A 7,683-nucleotide genomic window follows, 5' to 3' on the forward strand; every position below is an offset into this window, starting at 1 on the left:
AAACCTGAAACATGAACAAACGAACATAATTCTGCAATAAAATAATCCTAAACTAACGAAAACCATCCTAAAACTAGACCATAAACGAGCCTAAAACACCTTTGTCACAGTTCAACATCGATGACATTTCGATGCATAATCGATGTTGATGGTCGCCATCTGTACGTGATTCCATTTCGATGGTATATCGATGCTAAACCAAGTCAACACATATGGCATCGATTCAACATCGATATACCATCGATATTACATCAAAAATGTCATCGATGCATAATCGATGGTGATGGTCACCATCTGTACGCGATTCCATTTTGATGGTATATCGATGCCATATCGATGTTGAACCAAATGAACATATATGACATGAATTCAACATCGATATGCCATCGATATTATATCGAAAATAACATCTAAATGAGATGTTCGCCCCAGCATCGACATTCCATTGATGTACCATTGAAATGCCATCGATTCAACATCTATTTACCATCGATTTCGAATGGCACCCACATATTTCCAGATCTAAAGAACATATCAAAAAATGCAAAAAAAAAACACAACACTCAACACCGGAACAGTTCGAATCTAATATCTAACCATGGCATTTCATATTCACAAGTAGATAGAATGAAATGATACTTACCCATGATTTTTTTTCTTCAAAAACACCAATAATGACAATTTCTTCACTTGAAATGAAACTTTTAAGTCCGAGAAGTCCAATTTCTTCACCAATTTCAGTATATTCAACAATGCTACTTAGGTTGCTGTGAAAATGGCTGTAAATGATGGATGAGAGAGAGATAGAGAGATAAATGAGTGAAGTGTTAAATTTCCTCTATTTTTAACTGATGAGGGTATTTTTGTTTTTGTCCAAAATAGGGGAGATGACACATTAGTGGGAGAATTTTTATGATAACATGTTAAAAAATTTATCTATATTATGATCCATATAATGTAAAATTTTTGTACTAGATTCTCCTCTGAGTGAATAGTGACAATCACTAAATATGACTACAAACCTCACAAACTGGAAAAATTAACAAAATGTACTAATAAACACTATAATTAAAACAACTCTTTTCTCCAGCCTAATCGGTGGTGGGCCTCTCCTCAAAAGGCAAAATCCTTAGTCACTACTACAAAAACGGACTTTCCCGACAGTTTTTAACTGTCGCTATTGAGCAATGACGACAGTCGACTAACTGTCGTATTTGCCTATATCGGCGTAAGGATAGCTACGCCGACAGTTAAACAATGTCGTCGTTGCTAGCAATGTCGACAGTTAATAAGTGTCGCCGTTGCTAGAAACACCGACAGTTATTAAGTGTCGCCGTAACATTAAATTTATATATATATATAAATAATAATTTTTCGATATATATTAACTTTTAATTATATTTTTAACAATTGAAGTTTAATATATATTTAAGTAAAAAAATTACTCACATAATTAATTATTATTATCATAACTTGTAAAAAAAATTTATATTTATCATAATAAAAATTCATATACATACAACATTTATTCATACGATTGAAATGTAAATAATACATCAAATCCCCATGAGACTAAATAATTCTCAATAAAAATTCATTATAATATTATAAATTCATAAATTTCAAAATAAATAATACAACAAATCTCAACTAGACAACATAATTCTCTTCTTCAAATCACTGCAAACTCAATCATGTTTCTTTTCTCAATATTCTTCCTAATAAATCTAGGGATCCACCTTAAAAGTAAGTCCTATGATATTCCCTGCACCAATGAATTAAAGATTTCAAATTATAATTAAATAGTATATCTTACCATAATATATTAACGAATGAATGAGAGAACCAACAATAAAAATATGTAAAATTAGTTGATTAATCTCTCTTAGAAATTATTAAACAAAAACCAACCTTGTAAGAATGCCGACAAGATTTGAGATGGTTGGGAGACCAATGATGTTGTGAATTACAATATAACAAAATTCTCAATTTAACAATAAAATATTCCCAATTTAATAATCATAAGGATTTCAAAAAGAAAAAAAAATACTTATTATGGGCATTTATGACACTTTGTATGCCTTTAAAAATATAAGAGCACAATAAGTCCTATAATCACCAACATAATAAGCATACTCATTATTTTAACATCATTAGCAAAAAAATGAATACCATAAATATAATTAATCATAAGAATACCAGAAAGAAATATTCAACAAAAACATATTTATATATAGATATATATATACTGCAAAATCAATGAATGTAAAAAATGAATCACAAAAAAGAACTTAATTACAGTAGTACACATATATACTCTAAATCTAAATAAACATAACAAAATCAAAGGCAAAGTATCAAACAAAAAATATATATACATAATATATATACTAAAATCAACAAATCTAAAAAAAAGTTCGTATTCATTTTTTCTTTTGGGGGCAACAAATGTAGTTAGAGATCATGACCATATTCATTTTTTTTAAACAAAGATGTGAAAATATTGTTGGTACTTTTCAAAACTTTGGAAATGTAGCAGTTTCTAAATCATTCATACTATCTTTTATGATTTAGTTAGTGTATTTAAGGTCTTCAAGCAAAAAAAAAAACAATCTTTATCGATTGCCACTATTTTTAGTTATCATGCTAAATTTAAAACGGACAACACTTTCCCTATATTTGTAACCTAACCATCTGTCAATACCACTTCAAATAATTGAATCAATTCAAACAACATGCAATTTTCTTCCTTATATCTCCCCCAACACACAATCATATATATCACAGAACCTACTTCACTAAGACATGCAAGTTCTCAACCTTCCGTTATCACCGCTGCACACAATTATAATCTCAGAACCTACTTCACTATGGATGAATATTTAAGATATTGAAACTCTTGTAACGTACACTTGTATCATATTAAAATGAATAAAAAATTATACCTCTTTCAATCAATAGCAAGCTTTTCTAATGCTCCTTGCTAATTCCACTACCTAAAAATAAAATTAATACTTGAAATATTATAACATGGAATATATTGTACTTATTCCAAATAAACATTCATACATATCACAAATGGTGATTCTTTTTTGGTATCACTTATTAAACAATTAGTAACATTTATTTACATAACAAATTATCCAAAAACAATAAATAAACATCAAAATGAATAAAGAACAATTGTAGTAACTCATATATAAAGCTCCAAAGAATATCCGAAGCTGGTTTTCCAGAAATTACAACTAAAGAATGAGATACCAAAGCCATTTTTCAAAATCCCAAAACCTAAATTCTCAATCCAATCCTAAAGCCCGTGTTGCTTATCTCACAAACTCTGAATCAAAACAATCAATCCAAAATTAACTTAAGTCAAACAAAGGGGATGAATTGTGTTCTTGGTAATTATGTTAACCTCTAATACTTTTAGATCCTATCCAAACATTTAATTTTAACTAAACAATGACATTGAAAGTGTAGGTCCATTACATATGCATCATCACACAAACAAATTATTTTCTAAGCATGGACCTATATAAGTGCAATATGAGACTAGTACTGTAGGTTGTGTGATACTCAAAGAAGTGGTATCACCAGAGTATACTAACCAATTAGTATAGCAAATTTTTTTTTATAATACCAAAAATTGCATTAATTTCTCACATAATAATTATAATATCGTTGCTATTCATTAATATCTTTGAAATAGAAGCCATTATCCCACTTCAATAACTACTACTATTTCTTGCTGTGACATAACAGATACAACAATGTATTTACTAGTTGTAAATAATCTAAAATGGTGGCCTATATTTGTTTCATCGGGTTGGAGTAAACTTTAATATATGTATATATATATGATATTTAAACTATATCCAATTAAATTTTATATAGAAATTAATGTATGTATATATAGTATTTTAAACTTTTAAAAACCTGGTTTTCATGCTCTGCCAATCCATTTTTATTTTCATCTTGCATGCTTGCTTTCAATAGAGATCAGAAAGTAGTTATTGTAGCTACATTCCATAGAGTTTGACTCTTTTTATTAAAAAGAAATCCATATACCCCAAATCCCATTTGCTAAGTTACAGGTGAAGAATTAATAACAATAAATACGCTTAGCAAATTAGCCAGTACAATACCACATAACATTGTGTTTTTCGATAAGATTTTGATTTCAGTTTGAACAAAACAAATTATCAGCATCCAAAAATCAAAGCTCCATTGTTAAGTATTTTCTTTTTCTTTTTTAATCAAGAGAGATCTGAGAGAGTCAGATTTTTAAGAAAACACATTAGTTGTTTTCTAAATTCTTGTTTTTTTACCTCAGTTTTTTAGAACCTGATTTTAGAAAACAAGGCCTGAAAACAAAGTATGCAAATCAATTAATAGAATACAATGCAATTCTCTTATCAAGAACTGAAATATGAAAATTTAATACAACATCAAAAATTGATAAGCAAATAACAATAGCAAAACAAACAAAATTAAACCAAAGAACAAAAAACTAAATAGATGACACCACAAAGTTATACCGGTTCAGCCAAAAACTTTTGTGAGATGCAATGTTTAAAAAAACGGTTTTGAGGCGCGCCTCAGTGTGAGGCAGAAAAAAAACACACTGAGGCGTGCGCCTTGCTTAGCAGAGGTGAGGCGTTGAGTTGAGGCGGTTGAGGCGGAATTTGACTGAGGCGTGCGCCTCACGGGTAATGGGCTGTTTTATGCCCAAAAAGACCCAAAATAAAAATCTTGTATAAATAGGCCCAAAAAAACTTATTAAAACTTATTTTAAACTTATGATTTGTCAAACAATGATGAATTGGAATATGATTTCTAAATCATCGTCCCATTACTACTAAAGTTTGTTCTAGGATAGTAGAATCTAGGATTCTAGTTCTAGAAACAAAAGTTAACTTTATTTTAGAAATTTAGATAATTTATGAGATTTTTATGTTTGAGTTTTATGATACATAAATTTTATGGTATGTTTGAGTTTTATGATATTTTTTATTCTATGTTTGAGTTTTATAAGACACATTGATCTTACTTTATATCTTTAGATGTTATGAAAATATTTCTTTAATTAAATATTTGAGGCGTACGCCTCAATGCGCCTTGAGGCATACGCCTCGCCTCACAAAAACAAAACGCCTTGAGGCATAAAAGCGGTGTTTTAAACATTGGTGAGATGACTAGTATATATAGTCACATAGCACAAAGGATGGTTTTGGCAACCCAAAACCCATTTTCTCTTTCTCAATGCCCCAAAGCTCTTTCTCACAAAATTTCTCTAATGAAAACATGTGAAATGTAAATATATGATACCATATGATGTATAGTAGGCATCAGAATAACTCATACACAACATACAAACTTACAAATATATATATATATAAATTGATTATACGATATTGAGTTGAAATTTGAAATATATATATATATCTCACAGAGATAAATGGAGGCACGAATGCTCTTGCCATGGACGTCGTTCATCGTGGTGGGGAGGCTCTCCGTTCATCGTGGATGGCGAATCAAGGTCAAATAGCATATCTGCTAATTTACTAGCCTAGCCATCTATCACAATCAACACAAACAAATCAAACAACACATAGATTTTCATCCATATATCACGGCAGCACACAAAATTCTCGTAACCTACTTCACTAATACATGCAAATTTTCAACCTTCAGTTATCACCGCAGCACACAATTATAACTATGGATGAATATTTAAGATATTCAAACTCCTCTAACATACACTTGTATAATATATAGAGAAAAAATTAATGAACAATATTAATATGATATGAAACCAATAGCAGCAGCACTAAAAAAAGGTCATACTACTGCATATAAATAATATTAATTTTGCTGCCAAAACCAAGCTATTTGAAAACAATGTAAGTAGAGGACGTTAATAGCATGTCACTCTCAACAAAGCTATATATAGTCAGAATCATCTATTATCTATGTAAGATTGATATATATATAGTGTTTTTCAAATAGTCATAGAAATAGTTACCGTCTGTCATTATAAGAATTAAAGTTATCAATCTGAATAATCAAAATTCAACTAAGATAAGACACTTTAATCATTTGCGTCTCTATTCATTTCAACAAAACATAATGACCTTTTTATATCAAGTCCAGTAAAAGATCATAGAAAAGGGCTAAAGTAGTAATTCAAAATAAAACTTTTGCCCAGGACACGTGGCATTGTGTAGCAAAAGGTTAAAATTCTCATCATTAAACTTTACTTTGTTTATGAGAAAATTTCAAGCATTTAGCATAGATATAGAAAGCTTACTTAAATAAATATTTGACAATGAAGAATCCCGACAGATATACAGTTTTAAAAATTGAGTAACTTGTAGAAAAAGTGGTGAGCTAAAGAACACTAATTTTATACATATATGGAATCAACTAAACTATTAATAAATGTGTATATATACATGCCAGAAACAAGACAATTGAAAAGATTAGATAGAACCTCTGTTTCAATGACCTTAAGCTTCACCATTAATACTGGAATCATCACAAAGCTTCCTTTAAACATTCAAATTTCCTGTCTTCAACCCGAGAATAAAATCCTAGGTCCAAATCACAACTGAAAATTAATTAGGAGAACTAACATATAAATTCTTCAAACCAAACACCAACGAAAACATAAATCGAAGACTAGTTACATAGGAATAGAAAGGGGACATATACAATAAGAAGGCTTAGCAAAAAATTCCAGAAAAAAAATAATTACAGAGAAACGAAGAAATAAATTTGCCTTGTAGAAACAGTCATCCGAAATCATTATTCAAGCTGAGGACCAAACAAGAGAAGAATACAAAAGTGAAAGAACCCAACCTGATTTGATTTGAGTCTCAAATTAGGGATTTGAAAACTAAAAATATAATAATAAAATAGTAACATATATCCATAACTGAGGCTCAGAGAAAAATCATGTACCCATTCTCATTTTTAGGATTCAAGACCATGAGTTGCAGGAAAAAAACTTATCAATACCCATACTGTCAGAATCTCACTATATTGAAGGACAGAGCTCCAACGTTGAAAACTCACCCCATATCAAGAGTGTTGATATCAGCTGCATCAAAATCATTTTCTGTTTTGTTCTTTGTAAGATTGTAAATAATGAGTTCAAACGGACGAAGAGAAAAGAGAAGAGAGGAAAAGGGTAGAAGACTTACCCACCCAAAGATCTGAAGTTTGAGCCATTTGTGACAGAGGAGAGCCATCTATGGAGCGATGAGGAGAAGATCTTAGGCTGTGATTGGTGGGGGATTTGGAAATGATGTTATGATTTTGAAAATTTAAAATTTGTGGTAACTACTAAACTAAAATATTTGATTGGTAATTTGTTTTTTAAAACTATATCCTAATCAAAATTCTAATTTTGTATTGTAATTTAGAAAATAACAATTTTGCTTTTTTTTTGTTTTGTGATTTTTTCTCTAAAAACTTAAAATCAAAATCAAGATTTGTTTGTTCTCTCTACTCCTATTCTTTGTATCATTGTTTGTATTTATTTATTTATTTTTGCCAATTTTTATGACTTGAGTATGCTCCCAGTAGTAATAAGGTGTTTATGGAACATTTTATGATATTTATGTACAATTCAAAAATAAATTGTGCTGGTATTTTTATAGATGACAATACAATATTGTT

At 29.7% G+C, this 7,683-nt stretch overlaps 1 long non-coding RNA gene across 9 annotated transcripts; it reads right to left on the reverse strand.

Annotated features, from left to right (window-relative positions):
* Positions 1-1,502: 1,502 nt before the first annotated feature.
* Positions 1,503-7,328, reverse strand: LOC133831080 (uncharacterized). Of its 9 annotated transcripts, none has more exons than XR_009892375.1 (5): positions 6,964-7,197; positions 6,494-6,861; positions 5,451-5,577; positions 4,329-4,364; positions 1,503-2,996 (listed from the first exon to the last, which is right to left on the reverse strand). It is a non-coding gene; the product is annotated as an uncharacterized LOC133831080 (long non-coding RNA). The 9 variants fall into 9 exon arrangements; XR_009892374.1 differs by lacking the exon at positions 4,329-4,364 and adding an exon at positions 7,206-7,328 and having other exon boundaries at positions 1,546-2,996; positions 6,964-7,102; XR_009892371.1 differs by lacking the exon at positions 4,329-4,364 and adding an exon at positions 7,206-7,321 and having other exon boundaries at positions 1,546-2,996; positions 6,964-7,120.
* Positions 7,329-7,683: the final 355 nt, after the last annotated feature.

This window comes from Humulus lupulus, chromosome 4 (genome assembly GCF_963169125.1).
Source record: "Humulus lupulus chromosome 4, drHumLupu1.1, whole genome shotgun sequence".
Classification (NCBI taxonomy): Eukaryota; Viridiplantae; Streptophyta; class Magnoliopsida; order Rosales; family Cannabaceae; genus Humulus; species Humulus lupulus.